Here is a 17,514-nt window from a genome sequence, read left to right on the forward strand (position 1 = left end):
ACAATCGTACTTACCAATAACTATCACTAGTTGAGATAATAAGTTTAACGCGTCGGTTGAACCGGTACCCCCGAGACAGTAGGAGGATCCAGGGTGTATTGGTTAAACAGAGTTTAGATACAGGAAGTAACGACACTGTCGGTGTAGAAAGCATGGCTCAACAAATTTTCAAGCTATGCATAGACAATAATAGAATCAGAGACAATGATTATAATTTTCATTAATCTGACATTTCAGGTTAATAATAATAAAAATGGATAGTAGATCGTCCACCTGTTGAATTTAATCTAAGGCAATATTGAAGTTAAATTCGTTGTCCAAATATATACCACTAACTAGACACTAGACTAGTGTTTCTTTTTGTCTTCCATTACCTGGTAAATTTATATTTTTTCTTCAAATGATATCAAAATGAGGGGTGCGCCTGTTCTCACATTGCTGGAGGGTTGGGGGCGGAGCTACGAAGTTTGCCGAGTGAACACGAAGGCTCAAAGCGGCTCGGAACTACGAAGTTTGCCGAGTGTACACGAAGGTAGCTAGCTCTGGTAGTTTGTATTGATATTTGAAGGTTATGTTTGTATTATTTAAGGAAGAAGGAGGAATCTGAACTAACTGAAAATTCTCAAATTATATCCGAGAACGTTTTCCACATGAAGCAAACTGTTCAGAATGCGTGTGGAACCGTCGCCCTGCTTCACAGCATCGCGAACAACACCGACAATATCCAACTCTTCGACGGCTGGCTGAAGCAATTCCTGGACGATGCCAAAGAACTGGACTCCACCGCCAGAGGTTCTCTGCTTAAAAACTGCGAGGGAGTAGTCTCTGCCCATTTCGAGCTTGCCAAGGAAGGCCAGTCCAACACTCCCGGAGAAAACGATCCTGTCAACCACCACTTCATTGCGTTTGTGCACAAAGATGGCAAACTGTACGAGCTGGACGGGCGCAAGTCCTTCCCGATTAACCATGGAGACACGACCCCCGAGACGCTCCTGGAAGACTCTGCCAAGGTCTGCCGCACCTTCATGGAAAGGGATCCCAACAATGTCAACTTCACGGTGGTTGCTCTGAGCGCTGCCGATTTGTCTGAATAAATTATATATCTTCAGGATGACAAGAATCAAGCGTGACTGAATTTACCTCCACCGTATTTACCATTAACATTGAGCCAGTTGATTTTTATTATTTTTATTTATGTGATTCATTATGTATGTACGTAAATCACATTAGTTTTGCCATTATTTAAATGCTATTTTTAAGTTATCGCCATTGTTCAATGTTTGTGGCTTGGATTAAAACTGCTTTCTGCTTGTCATCTTCAAACTCATAATTTTAAAAATCTCAATAATTATATCACTTTGTGCAAGTCACAATAGTTGTAAGGTTTGATGGCTATTCTTAGCTTTTTGTTTTATGTTGTGAAAAAAACTCTTTATTTTGGTTGGATTTCTGCATGATTCTGCTTAGTACTAGGAATATGATGGATATTGTATTTCATGGCATTGTGATACTGGTAAATGATTGTCATACTTAATATTATATTTTTTACATTTTCTATTACCTAATAAAGTCGCTTTTATGAATATGATTGATTATTTTATTTGTCTTGATATTTTCTGTAAACACTACTTCTTTTGAACAACTTGTAATCTACCGAATAAGTTGAACCACAACTCTGTCTTGGGACACACTTCTTGCTTCTTTCACATTCTTACTTTTATGTTTTTCTGACTCTTGTCATGACCTGATTCAAGTGACTTCCTTCATTTATCCTTTTGACCTGTCCCAACCATAGTATTTAATGGCATCCCTTTTATAAACTTATTCATTAAGCTTACATTAGTTTTACATTCTGTCTGGATCTTCACAAATAGGTAATCAAAATTCGGAAAACAGCCTCAGGGACCTCATTTTATAACTTGAAAAATGGTTAGACAATAGTTAATGTGCAGTCTATCCTCTGATTACACTTTTGGCTCTTTACACAGTAAGTACTGTGATGATGGATTTGTTTATGTAATCATCATAATATTGTTTCAATCTAATCTAAACTAATATGTAGTATAAGAAAATTAAATTTCAGTAAGAAGCAGCTTTCCGAATGCACAAAATATTTGTTTACAGAATGTTATTTACTCTGCCAAAATCATTTTTTATTTGGATTATAGGAGTAGGTAGTAACCAGTTGTAATTGACATTAATATGATGAACTTGTATGTCTTCTTGAAAATATGTGTTAATAAGTTTACCTTAATGTTCTACCTACACATTCGATTGTAAAAGTTTTACTATTTTTTCAAATTTTTGTAAAATGGTCCATGTCCATAACATTATTGTCAATTCTATATCTACCTACAATAAGTTGTTTTATGTGACACGCTTCGTGTACACTCGGCAAACTTCGTAGTTCCGAGCCGCTTTGAGCCTTCGTGTTCACTCGGCAAACTTCGTAGCTCCGCCCCCAACCCTCCAGCAATGTGAGAACAGGCGCACCCCAAAATGAGATAATGAATTTCTGTAATGAGGTGCGGTGTCACAATATTTTCGTATAGGTACGTGAACAAGGGCTGAAGAATTTCATAGAAAAAAGCGTCTATGACTGCACTTATTACTGTTATTTGAGTAGTGCTGAGTCAACCGCTTTGCACTGCCACCATCCCGCGACCCACCGGGGTGTGTATCCCCCCACGTGGTTCGTTTATCTCCGCCAATATGAATATGTATTTTCAGGTTAGGTACTTGAATGAGAGGTCACGAATTGCTGCCCTTTAGCGTTACTTTCGGTATCTTCATTATTTTTATCTTATATTTCGGACTAGTAAGTATAATTCTAATATTTATTATCTATGTATGGGATATAATTTTATTGTTTTATCTAAAAATGAAACATTTCTTATATGTTTTTCTTATTGGAGATCTAAATATAAATATTCTCGATAACGGTCACCCCCAAAAAAATGAATATCTGCAGACATTAGCCTCTCAGGGTCTTAACCCGGAGGCTGCCGTGCGCATCTATGTTTGATTCAAGATTCCGGGCCCTCGCTGCCGCGCGCAAATATACGTGATTTTAATTTCGTCTTGCGATATCTCGGAACTTTCTGTATAGATGGCGCAAAACTCGGGCTTAAAAAATAATTTGAACCTTTATCTAGCGACATCTCTACACAGATGTGACAAATGATTTTGTTTATATTATGAAAGACCTCGTCAAACTGGAGACTACAATATTTCCCCTCTCAGTGTTTGAATTCCCCGCGCGCGCGTAGTTGTGTTAGTGAATCACGTGGTTCCTTCTTATCTCGACGGTTCGCGAATACTTAGAATCTGCAACGAATCGTGGTTCTAACGTTATTATTTTAACAAATTGTTTTTATTAACTACTCATATTTTTAGTGCAAATAAGTTTTGTGTTAATCAACATGTTTTGTAATTTTAAATGAAATAAGTTGTTATATCCGCCTTTCGAGTGAAAAAATAATCATATACATTTTATTTTAATTATCTGTGTTTAGAAACTAATTATTGTGTTAATTTGTCGTTTTTCCTAATATTTTTTTTTTGTGTAACCCTCTATCATGGCTCGACGCGACTTGTCTGATGACCAAATAAGGGAATATTGTCTCTATCTTATATCTGTTAAATTCTTTTATTGTACACAACAGCATAAAAAATTCAGGTATGAGCTTCTCCGATTATCAGTTATGTGTGATAAGACAATTAATCGCAAAACACCTCAAAAATACTCAACTCGACTCAACTCCTCATTCGTCTCATCATGACACACCATTACGTCTGAGCCAATACCGGCAACATCAAAACAATCCAAGCCATACAGAGCCGGCCATGTTTGTGCGAATACAAAACTTAAAAAAAGCCGCAGAAAAATGGCTCGATATGTGTTCCCAGTGTAATGTGGCATTGTGTATTCATTCCTGTTTTTAAGTCTACCATTCGAATAAAAACTATAAACATAAATAATACGATAAGAAACTGTAAATAAAAGTTGAATAAATAATGAAGTTTTAAACAATAATATTATCACAAGTGAATCGTGAAAAATGGTGAGCCGTCGCAGAGGTCCCACTTCAGAGACGTGACTACTGATATTACTATAGTACGTCTGTATGTGTTGGTGAGATTACTGATTTGATAATGGCGGCGGGTCGAAGTTTGTTGATGTTTCATAGATAGTTTTTATTCGTCAAATAATGCATCAATTTATAAAGATATCTTGCTTAGACTTTTCAAGAGTGTAACGTAAACAATTTTTTTTTGTTTTGGTAATAATTTACAATCTCTAAGTGCTGAGGATAATAAATAATGACGCAATATAAAAAATTCTAAAAACCCTTGGCGTGAGAGTATCTATGTTGTGTTTACATTTGGGCAGCAAAAGGGTTAAAAGTCTTCTAAATGAACCCACTCGAAAAGTTGAAAATTCCAAAACCTGCATAGACCATATAATGAGTAAAACTAAAAAACATACGCTATCTGTCATATACGAATCAACAATAACTGATCATTTTACAACAATCCTAGCAATAAACCAAAACAAAGCAAGGAACATTCAAAATAGACCGTCGATAATTGAAAAAACAGAAACAAACTGGAATGCCGTTAAGCATAATTTGCAAAGTACTGAATGGGAAAAAATTCAAAATATTGACAACACAAATGATGCGTGGAATAGCTTCATCGATATAATCCAACATATCATAGTGTCCAATACCAAAAAAACTACGAAGAAAATTTCACACAAGAATATACACATAAAGCCTTGGATCTCACAGAATATTATAAACTGCATACGAAAAAGAGAAGAATTACATAAAAAACTTAAACAAAATCCTTATGATATACACAAGCTACGATACTATAAAAGATATAGAAACATCTGCAAAAACATCATAAACACCACAAAAGAGTCCTATTATAAAAATAAAATAGAAGCATGTAACGATAATCCCAGAAAAATGTGGCAAATCATAAATGAACTCACGAATTCTAAATCCACCAGTAATACATCAAAAATCGATGAACTGAACATAAACAAGGTTCCCACTCTATATGCCGAAAACCCTGACAAAATTCTTGATCATGTTAATGATTTTTTTACAAATGTTGGATCAAAATTAGCCAAACAAATTACATTACGTGTTGAAAATGATGCAGACAAACCAAATGAAGCTCGAAATCTGGAAAGAGAACTTAATTTCAAACAAATAACCGCTGACGAAATCAAAAACATAATTACTTCCCTAAAACCAAATGTGTCATCAGGGGATGATGTAATCTCAACCAATGCAATAAAACATCTCAGTGAAGAAATTACCTTCCCGCTGACACACCTTATCAATCTATCTATAGCTAAAAGCGTATTTCCCACATCCCTTAAAGAAGCTACTGTTATACCTATTTATAAACAAGGATGTAAAAATGTTATCAATAACCATCGACCAATAAGCCTTCTTAGTACCTTTTCTAAAATATTGGAAAAAGTACTAAAAAAACAACTTATGATGTACCTAGAAGATAATAACCTAATATCGAAATCTCAGTACGGTTTTAGAAAAAACTTAGTACTGCCGACGCCATAGACGATATCATAAATACGATCACGAAAAGCTTAGACCAGGGAAATAAATCTTTCGCAATTTTTATAGACCTGCAAAAGGCCTTTGACACGATAGACCATAAAATCCTTTTCAAGAAACTTAAAACAATTGGGATGTCAAACACAACTCTAAATCTACTGATAAGTTACATGTCAGAACGTTCACAGTGTGTTAAAATTGATAAGTGTAAAAGTAAACCTCTCCCAATCAATTACGGTGTACCGCAAGGAAGTGTCCTAGGACCTTTATTATTTCTGATATATATAAATGATATCTGCAACTTACACACCAACGGAAAAATCATTAGTTTTGCCGACGACACTGTCATTTTATTTAATGAAAGTGATTGGATAACCACCTACAAACAAGCTGAAAACGGGCTTATCCTTCTGCAAAAATGGCTTATGCAAAACTCACTCACACTTAATGTTAACAAAACTAAATATTTAACGTTTTCTATAACGGCTAGAGGACAACCAGCTGAGGATTATGCTCTCAAATTACATGATTGTCAAGGAAAAAACGAAACGCAATCATGCCACTGCCCCACCATAATACACTCTAGAAGTATAAAATATCTCGGCATTGAAATTGATGAAAATCTTCGATGGGACTCCCACATAAATAGTATTACAAAGAAACTCACAAAGCTTATATACTACTTTAGAAATATACGCAATATACTAAGTATAAATGATTTATATAAGGTATACTATGCTCTCTGTCAATCACGCATAGAATATGGGATTATTGGATGGGGATCTGCCTCAAACATCCACATGAAGCAGCTTATTAAAACTCAAAAAGCAATAATAAAAATAATCCTTAAAGTACCCATAAGAACTCCATCAAAAGACATTTTTAAAATTTTTAAAGTGTTCAGTATAATAAAACTATACTCAAAAAATGCTCTAATCAAATTTACAGAAAAATATGAGTACCCTGCTGACCAACACAACTATATTACAAGGAAGAAATCCTTAAAACTATTGAACATCCCAAAATTAAATACGTCTTTTGGCCAGAAAAATCATCATTTCCATGCTACAAAACTATATAATGCCCTGCCAATTGAACTCAAAAACACAACGGAGACACAAAAATTTAAAAACAACATCAAATTATGGCTAAGTAAACACGAAGATGAGGAAATCAATAAAATTATGAACTGAACAAATGTGAAGACAATTTTTTAAATTTTTTTGTAGAAATTAACAAGGAAATCACGATCTACACCTATACAAAAACCTACAGTCCGCCTCGGAACAGGAATACCTAGTGAGGAGGACTGCGAATAATATACTTAACTTTGTAATTATAATTGTCGTTAATAAAAAATAAAAAAAAAATAAAAATAAAAAAAATTATTTAATGCTAAACGCATGGAAAACCATTTTGTATCATTATATTATACAGACTTATTGTTATTATCTCCTACTTCAATGATAAATCGGGGTTTTTTTTTTTATCCTTTATTTTTCCCAATTTTTACATTAATTACATACAATATTATATAAATCAATATTTTTTACTTATTGATTTCTAGAGTTCAGGAAACTTTCTATCCACATTTTAGCATTATCTATAATTCCTATTTTGTTAAGCTTGTACAGTAATTTTTTGTGACTTATGTCTCTATTTTTTATATTTCTATTATGATTTGATTTATATCTACAACCTCTCTCCATGGCTATAAATGTATTGTTTTGTACATTTTTCGTTTTATATAATTTTTTGTTTTATATGATTTAAGATTTTCACGGCCAAAAGTATTTTTGTTATTTGTTTTTGGGGTGTTTTGCCGTGTTGCGCTAACTTCTTCTATAGCCAACGTTTCGGACAGCATTGCAGTGCAGCACTGCAATGCTTTCCACCACAAAAACAAAACACAAAAAAAACTTTTGTTCTGTATAAATTTTTGAATTCATATTCCTTTCTTACAAAATTTAATTTACTTATTCCTTACTATGCTGTCTCAGTAGAGGTATAGACACAATGAGGCAATATATAATTGGTTGTATTTTGGCTATATAATATTTATGTACAAACTGAAATAAACGTTAACTGTCGATTTCCCGAAAATCAATAAATAAATAAATAATGGGCTTGACTAAAAGAAACAACACTCAGAATGGCGAACCTTGGGAAGTGGCGGTGTGTGTGTAGTGAGGTGATTTTACTGAACCGCACTCCTGACCCGGACCCAAGATGAACATGTTCACCGCTTTCATTCACAATACCATACCAGTGCCAACGCACCCATTCGCTGGATTAGTTAGTGGGGGCATTAGATTACCAATATATTATCACTATGATTTTAATTTATTTATCTTCATTTTACTATGAACCCTTGGAGTATCTTTTCCAGAACTGTTGTTGTTGTTGGGTTCCTGTTTGGTAACTACCATTGGTCTTGTGTTTTGGTTCTCCCAAACAGAATACTGAGTTATGCGGCAGGCTACTACTGCTTGTAGATATAATACCTATAGCAATTACATGCATAATTACATCTGAAATGAATCTTCTACATAAAATATAATATCTAGGACCAAATGTCAAAGCTAAGGAGGGTATGATGATATCTTAAATGAATTCTTTACCACAAAATTAACACAGGGATGATTTCTAAGGAACCTCAAAGAAAATTAAATAACAATTACGAGCTACACGGACATGGAATAAGAAACGCTAAACTTTATAGTTAGATTGCCAACAAGGAATAACACTACGTACCATAGAATAAACAATATAACATTACAAGTTCCTCCCATTGAAACAAGTGTTACATGTTGCCCAACCGCCTAGCATTCCGTCTCTCTTACACTAGCCTGACATAGTAGATCTCCATCTCATTTGAATTTCGAAAGATGTTTGTATAAAAATATAGGCACCGATTAGGCAAATATTTGGATCACGAAACACGCCCACAAGGCACTTCTTTTGATATTATTTATTCTATGCTAGGTAATATCATAAAATGCCGAATTAAATTATTGTTACTAAAAATGTTCAATTTTAAAAAAGAAAATATGTCTGCCGCCCAACATTTCGACGGTACCGAAGAAAAATGTCAGATGTGCATATTTTTAGTTTGGCAGGAGAGGTGAAAAGTTTCGTTTCTGCATTTTTATTGTTTTCGATAATGTATTTCTCCATTTAAATAAAAAGCCAATATGTTTAACAACACAACATTTTTTGATTTCAAAAACAGTTAATATACACAAATGAAACTTAAAAACATCTTTATTGCAAAAATACAATTCATGCACATCTGACATGGTTTTTCGGGACTGTCGATTTGTTAGGTTTGTTATTGAAGGTTTTAAAAATAATGTCAATGGACGAAAAAGTTATGGGACAGTAAGTTGTAGACAAGTGCGCAGTACTGTAACTTGGATTGGTCTCGTCGAAAGAGAAACACAAATAAATGGCTCTCTGCAAGTGTCGATACCTGCAAATAAATACACAAACAAAATATTTACATAAAAGCGTCAAAAACAAATAAACAATGTACTTGCAAATATAGAAAACATGTTCACATTAAAGCTCAAAAATTATTCAGTTGCGAACAGCATTGTTAATTTTTTCTTCTGAAACTCGTGAAAACAAATAAAAATATCTTACAAATACAAATAAAAAAATCTTAAATCATATTTAAATAAAAATATAATTAAAATTAATTATAACCCTTATCAAATCAATAATTAAAAAAACCTAACACATAAACAGCCTATTAACACAACTTTGGTCTAAGTAAGTATCATAACATAGTGGTGAATACCTAATCATAACAAAATATTTTGACCATAATAAAATTATACTAATTTTATATACTGGAAACTCTCTGGTGAAACATATAATATCTTTTACTAGAATTTATTCTGTAAATACTTTTCGTGAAGGTGAATGTTCACGCAAGGAACAAGAAAAGTGTCCAGGCAAAGAGTCTTTTCGAGAAAATGCATATGAAAAATACTGTGAGTGCGCACGCGTTTTTTCAAATCTCTCTTCAGCCAGGAAACGAAGAAGTTTTTTCTCAGCTTTTTTGTCAGTCAGTTTTTTCTCTTCAAGGTACCGTGGAAAATGAAAAAGGTTTTTCTCCACTGTGAGTCAGCATGTGGCTCTTTAAATCTCCCTTTCGAGAAGATGAATAGTGGCAATCGGTACAGTAAAAATATTTTTTTCTTTCATGGGTGCGTACGTTTATTGCAAAATTTGACTTAGGAGAGGAGGAGTAGTTGCGATGGAGTGGAGTGAATCCTTTTTCCACAAAATGCGTCTGAAGATCTGTCGACAAATTTGAAAAATAACATGGGTGAAAATAACTCAGTTAAACTTATTTCCTAAACTTAGAGTAAATAAGCGAAGTAAGTTCGTAGAAAGGTTAAAAAAATAGGAAAGTCCGAATCGTTCAAGTTTAGAGTGAAAAATTGGTTTTACCTGCTGCCTTGGTAATTCTTCCAAAACGTTCTAAGCATTCCTCTTTTACATACGGCAGGTCTATGTCAATTTTCATATAAGTAAGCGCCGCTTCATCTTTTCGGGGTCCAAGATCCGCGTTTATGGTAACTGTCTTCACATTAATGTTTCCTGGAATAAAAAAGGACAATAAATAGAATGAATCTTTGCATGGCCAGCCCTGAACCAATCGGAGCCTGGCGCGAGTTTAATTTTGGCTGCCCCAACAGTCAAAATTAGTACACGCCAAGGCAGGATATCATTGTAATCATTAAAATGATGATTTGTGTTTTTTTGTAGCGTATTTATCAAAAATAATATCAAGCGCAGTATTTATCAAAAATAATATCAAGAGCGATGTGTTAGGTTAAGTATTCGACGCCCGAAGCGAACTGCACCAATTGCGCCCGCATAGGGCCAGCACTGTATCTTCGTCAAATTGATATAAACGAGATTCTTTTAAATTGAAAAACAATAAACTATTTTTTTACGAATAAATACCATTGATAAACAAGGTCAATGTCAGATATAAAATGACCTCAGATGTCCGCTTCAAGGACCGATTCTTCAAGAAGGAAAAACCTTAGACCCTGAATGTGGATGATTTTTATAGAGCGATTTTTTGACTTAATTTCTGTTTGAATAATTGTTTGAACGTTGGTGAAGAAAGCACGGACAATTGGGCATTATAAACATTATAGGGCCAGCAGATCTTCAACCTGTTGACTGTGAAAAATCCGGAACCTTGAGAACAAATCACAATAATTTGTACACAAAATTTAAAAAAAAAAAAATGTTTCTAAAATAAAATTTAATACAAGTGATTTGGACACTTACCTTTGTATAGTTTCTTTATACATAAGGCTTACAATCGCTTTAAAAACCAAGAGCAAAGACATTACTATCCTATTTGTCGTTAACCCTCAACTCGGCAAGGATATCAAAAATGAAATTTTAATAGTTAAACCGTGTTATTAGGTTTCTGGGTCTAAAAGAAATCTTGAAAAAAATGGCAATGAATTATGTTTTTAAATTTTCAGTAATGTCAGAGTTCAAATGTTAACTACAGTAAACAACGTAAAGTTAGATTTAAATGAAAAATTGTAGAGAATCTGTAATCTGAAATGTAGTTATCTGTTTTTTACTCGAATATTTCAACTTTGTTTTTAAATGAAAGAGTTTTCGTTTTTTTTTCGAATAAAATCATAGAATATATTGGCATTGCAGCCTTTACAAACCCCACTTGTTCGATTTTTAATTCATGGTATACTTTTTTGTTGTTTGTTTTTGGGGTGTTATGCCGTGTTGTGCTAACTCCTTCTTTAGCCGACGTTTCGGACAGCGTTGCAGTGTCCATCATCAGGGCAGATCCGGTAGATCCGAAGATGTGTAATTTTTGGTTGTCGAGTTTGTGCTTATTTATTTGTGGCCTGGGCCCGTCCAAGTGCGAAATGCAAGCGAAAGTGGCGACATCTTTTGGCGAATTGTGAAAGCACAGTATTTATGTTAGCCTGGGGCCCATCCAAATGTGAAATGCCAACGGAAGTGGCGCCATCTTGTGGCGAATTCTAGAATTAGAAAACCGATTGACAGAGGTTTAGAGTAGATGTACCCAGTATCAAGGTTTAAATGCAATGGTTTTATATTGTATTATTATATGGTATTGGAGTATACTTAGACATGTTATTTGCGTTTAGCTTTGGTGTAGCCGTCAATTACCGGATACCAAGAGCTGTTGAGCTTAACTCCGTCGTCTCTATTGATATTAAATGGATTTTTGTAGATTTCAATTGCCTCCATGATCTATAAGTTTTGGGTCTTCCCAGGACCTCGGGAGCAAATCCAAAGTAATGGCCGGTTTCAATTAAGTGTTCGGCGATTGCCGATTTATCAGGGTGGCCAAGTTTACAAGCACGAAAATGTTCTGCTATCCTTTTGGAAATCGTCCGCTCTGTCTGGCCTATATAAACCTTGTCACAACCAGAGCAGCTGAGTTTGTACACTCCATCTGCTTCCAGAGGAAACTTAGTTTTTGCAGACCTCAGTAGGTCTTGGATTTTGGTGGTGGTTCCGAAGACAGTTTTGATGTTTTCTTTTCTCAACAGCCTGGCAATTCTGTCTGTCACATTGTGGACGAAAGGCAGGAAAGCACAGCCTTTTGAGTCTTGTTCAACTCTGTCTTCGTTTGTTGTAGATTTGGCTCTTAAAATTTGCCTTGTCTGACTTGCCGGGTAACCGTTGCGCTCCAGTGCATCGGTCAATTTTATAAGTTCTGCTCCAAGTTTTGTTTCTTCACATATTCTGGTCGCTCGGGTCACCAACGTATGGATAAGTCCTCTCTTCTGCGCTGGGTGGTGGTGCGAATCAGCGTGTAAGTATCGATTCGTATGAGTTGGTTTCCTATATACGGTATGTCCTAGGCTACCATCGTGTTTTCGTATCACCTCCACATCTAGAAAAGGCAGGATTTTATCTTGGTTTTCCAGCTCCATTGTGAACTTAATTTTGCTGTGGAGAGAATTAAGATGGTCCAGGAATTCGTTAAGTTTCTCCGTTCCATGAGGCCAAATGGCGAAGACATCGTCGACGTAGCGCCACCATACTTTAGGGACAGCTGAAGCTGTATCAAGTGCCGCTTCCTCAAACTTCTCCATAAAGAAGTTGGCTATTACTGGCGATAACGGACTGCCCATTGCAACTCCCTCCACTTGCTCAAAAAGTTCACCCTGAAACGCAAAGTATCCCGTTTTGAGGCAGTGTTCAAAAAGTTTGCAGATGTCTTCCTCATATATCTCACTGAGCATTCTCATTGAGTCTTCTAGAGGCACATTTGTGAAAAGAGACACGACGTCAAAGCTGACCAAAATATCTCCTTCCTCAGTCTTAACCTGCTTAAGCTTACTGATCAGATCTGTTGAATCCTTAATCCACGATTCGGTTTTTCCATTCAATTCTTTTAGGGCCGCAAACTCTCCTTTTGTGATGTTTGGGCGGGGTATTTCAGCCCTTTTCAGCAGAGAACATACGACAAGAGACTAGCCATATTTTGAAAAGATTTCAAATTTTGCAAACTGGAAAAACCGAATCGTGGATTAAGGATTCAACAGATCTGATCAGTAAGCTTAAGCAGGTTAAGACTGAGGAAGGAGATATTTTGGTCAGCTTTGACGTCGTGTCTCTTTTCACAAATGTGCCTCTAGAAGACTCAATGACAATGCTCAGTGAGATATATGAGGAAGACATCTGCAAACTTTTTGAACACTGCCTCAAAACGGGATACTTTGCGTTTCAGGGTGAACTTTTTGAGCAAGTGGAGGGAGTTGCAATGGGCAGTCCGTTATCGCCAGTAATAGCCAACTTCTTTATGGAGAAGTTTGAGGAATAGGGTGGATCGATTTTTTGTTTTTTTGCTTTTCTTAGCAGCGGGGTGTGGAATGGATGCTCTATGGGGATACCTTTAAAAGTCATTATGACAGCATCAAGATATTTCGAGTGCAAGTACTGCCCCAAGTCAATTCAAATAAAAAAAAAACAGCGAGAAACTAGAAAAAGAAGGGTTTAATCTTTGCTCAATAAAAGTAGTTAAATTTTTTTTTTAAATAACATTTAATTTACTAATAATATTATCTACTAATAAAGAAACAATAAAAGTACCATTGCTACACAAAAAATCTCAAACAATGTTAAAAAATAAAGTCAAAAATCATAAAATTTATTGTGTTTTAGAGTCCTTCTTCGAATTGAATACTGGCATTATACGACAAGATTCTAGCTTGTTTTGTAACCACCCTTCACATCTTTCAGGGCCTCAAACAGCAGAGCATGATGCCGTTACCACTTTGATGCATCTTTACGTGGCTTCCGTGTGACAGGGTATCAATCAGAACCTTCACAAAATGTTGGATTCGATAATTTCGTGGTCTGCATCAATTATTGTCTCGCTAGATATCATTTATATTTGGAAGAGGTGGTTCTGATAGTTTTTCCCAGTAGATCAAGTCAATATAGTCTGCTGCGTTGAAATCAAAAGTAGGTAGCTTAAATACTCTTATTGGAGAGAACCCTGACGTAAGTTCTCGGATACTTAGAATCCGTCTCAGAGCCAACTCTCTAATTTGTTTTCGTTCGTCGTTTAACATACTAATACGTATATTTTCGCTGTGTCCAAAATACCCGTTGCGTTGAATTACGGGATCGACCATCTTTTTCAAATGCTCTGGAAGGTAACGAGACAATTTTATGGTTTCGTGGAGGTGTCGCGCCCCGTAAACACACGAAGGTTGTGTTTTTATTTTAAACCACATCGGAGCATACACTCTTAGCACAAATTCAGTCAATATCACCTGATTTTCTGTCGGATTCTTGGTTGAAATATAAATTCGGAGTAATGTATTGGCTGTTGTTAACCAGTTTTCGTTGCATTGTTCTTCGGCGATTGCTCGGCACATTTCCAAAAACTGGTCTGTGCTAAGGTCGTCACGGGATTTTGTAACATCCGGTAATTTGCATTTTATTGCTTGAAATTCTATCACAGGAAGATGTTCACAGTTCTTGAGTAACTTTACTAGTTGACCGCTAAAGCTTCTAGGACGTTGTCGTTCCATCAAGGTATTCGAAAAGGTGTCTCAAACTTAACTCGTTAGCAAGTAACTGACAGACCAACCTCTGAAGTGGACGATAGAGCTTTCCTTCAAGAAGTCGAATAATGTCAGACTTGGTTCCAGTATTAACTGTTGTTCCCGTCACATCCGATGGCCACGATGCACGCTAAATCAATGGATTTTGCCACAAAATATGCATAAAATTTGTGAGCTATTGTTTTAGCATCACCGAACTAAACGCCTATGTGGCCAATGTATTGTGAGCCAGGTTCTTTCAAAAGACTGATATGTTCTTCTATCACAACTTTTCTGCATCCATCCTCCATGATTAATGTTTTATACTTTCGACCGTCAAACGATATGCAAATACACGAATCAAAATGGGGTTCATTGATGGGAGTCAGTGTGGTCCTAGCGTGGTCCTCATTTTTGCAAGCAGCGATATAAAATAACGTCTGGCTGCGTCTTTTGAAATCATCCAGATTTTTAAGGTAACTCTCACTATGCTTTCTACCTTTGCATGGTTTAAGAATCGCCCGATATTTTTCATGGTAGTCCTTTATTCGCGCCAAAATTGTGAGATGTTCCACAATTGGTAGAGATGCTCGTTTCCAAATATTTTCTATTTTAGTAGCAACAATTTCACTAGTATCTCTTACCAAATCCTGGAATCGTTTTTCTGTGCTTTGCGAGACGTGAATAAAATATTTCATCATGTCTTCATAACTTGGTAACACACTAGCTGCTAATTACAATTGTTTACTGATGATTGCAATAACGTATGCAACACCCCCGCGGGCCCGCGTCACAGCGCGCGGGAATGCGCGGTGCGCGAGCGAGGCACGAAAGTGGACTTATCAATTTGTCGAATTTTCGCAGGAAAATAGATATTATCACATTTTTTTAATAATATTATTTAAGGCGCGGCAATTTTTATTCATTATGAAATGTAAAAGAAAAAATTTAAGTATTAATATTGACACAAAACTGTTTTATAAAGGGACAATTTTTTACCAGATTTTAAATAATTCAACTGCTTTGGGGCAGTACTTGCTATCAAAATTTTAAATTGATATTTTGTCTGCTTAATTGTATGTACCTAGAGCATCTATTCCGCACCCCGCGAAATCTGATTTATAAAAAAAAAAAAATTCCATACAATGGCGATCCACCCTATTGAGGAAGCGGCACTTGATACAGCTTCAGCTGTCCCTAAAGTATGGTGGCGCTACGTCGACGATGTCTTCGCCATTTGGCCTCATGGAACGGAGAAACTTAACGAATTCCTGGACCATCTTAATTCTCTCCACAGCAAAATTAAGTTCACAATGGAGCTGGAAAACCAAGATAAAATCCTGCCTTTTCTAGATGTGGAGGTGATACGAAAACACGATGGTAGCCTAGGACATACCGTATATAGGAAACCAACTCATACGAATCGATACTTACACGCTGATTCGCACCACCACCCAGCGCAGAAGAGAGGACTTATCCATACGTTGGTGACCCGAGCGACCAGAATATGTGAAGAAACAAAACTTGGAGCAGAACTTATAAAATTGACCGATGCACTGGAGCGCAACGGTTACCCGGCAAGTCAGACAAGGCAAATTTTAAGAGCCAAATCTACAACAAACGAAGACAGAGTTGAACAAGACTCAAAAGGCTGTGCTTTCCTGCCTTTCGTCCACAATGTGACAGACAGAATTGCCAGGCTGTTGAGAAAAGAAAACATCAAAACTGTCTTCGGAACCACCACCAAAATCCAAGACCTACTGAGGTCTGCAAAAACTAAGTTTCCTCTGGAAGCAGATGGAGTGTACAAACTCAGCTGCTCTGGTTGTGACAAGGTTTATATAGGCCAGACAGAGCGGACGATTTCCAAAAGGATAGCAGAACATTTTCGTGCTTGTAAACTTGGCCACCCTGATAAATCGGCAATCGCCGAACACTTAATTGAAACCGGCCATTACTTTGGATTTGCTCCCGAGGTCCTGGGAAGACCCAAAACTTATAAATCACGCCTGATTATGGAGGCAATTGAAATCTACAAAAATCCATTTAATATCAATAGAGACGACGGAGTTAAGCTCAACAGCTCTTGGTATCCGGTAATTGACGGCTACACCAAAGCTAAACGCAAATAACATGTCTAAGTATACTCCAATACCATATAATAATACAATATAAAACCATTGCATTTAAACCTTGATACTGGGTACATCTACTCTAAACCTCTGTCAATCGGTTTTCTAATTCTAGAATTCGCCACAAGATGGCGCCACTTCCGTTGGCATTTCACATTTGGATGGGCCCCAGGCTAACATAAATACTGTGCTTTCACAATTCGCCAAAAGATGTCGCCACTTTCGCTTGCATTTCGCACTTGGACGGGCCCAGGCCACAAATAAATAAGCACAAACTCGACAACCAAAAATTACACATCTTCGGATCTACCGGATCTGCCCTGATGATGGACACTGCAACGCTGTCCGAAACGTCGGCTAAAGAAGGAGTCAGCACAACACGGCATAACACCCCAAAAACAAACAACAAAAATGCTTTTGGCCGTGAGAATCTAAAAACTTACCTCATGGTATACTGTTTTCTGTTCCCTGCTTTACTACATTACACAGGATCAATACTTAATTCATTCTCGTGCCGCAGACAGTTCCTCCCTTACAAACCCCACTATACTGTTTTCAGTTCCCTGCTTCACTACATTACACAGGATGAATACTTAATTAATTTTCATTCTCGTGCCGCAGTTCCTCCTAACTTTCTCTACAATTGGCAATATATTTTACCAGAATAATCTTAATAACTATTGTCAAAGT

The 17,514-nt window shown here is 36.2% G+C and overlaps 1 protein-coding gene and 1 pseudogene across 1 annotated transcript in view; both read left to right on the forward strand.

Moving 5' to 3' along the window:
• LOC149415825 (uncharacterized) overlaps positions 1–17,514 on the forward strand; it is a 198,941-nt gene that overhangs the window by 55,243 nt on the left and 126,184 nt on the right. The gene's annotated exons all lie outside the window — the stretch shown is intronic.
• On the forward strand, positions 580–1,970 carry LOC149415827 (ubiquitin carboxyl-terminal hydrolase isozyme L3 pseudogene; annotated as a pseudogene).

This window comes from Hesperophylax consimilis, chromosome 17, assembly GCF_061612785.1.
Source record: "Hesperophylax consimilis isolate HC1 chromosome 17, BYU_Hcon_1.0, whole genome shotgun sequence".
In the NCBI taxonomy this organism is placed as follows: domain Eukaryota; kingdom Metazoa; phylum Arthropoda; class Insecta; order Trichoptera; family Limnephilidae; genus Hesperophylax; species Hesperophylax consimilis.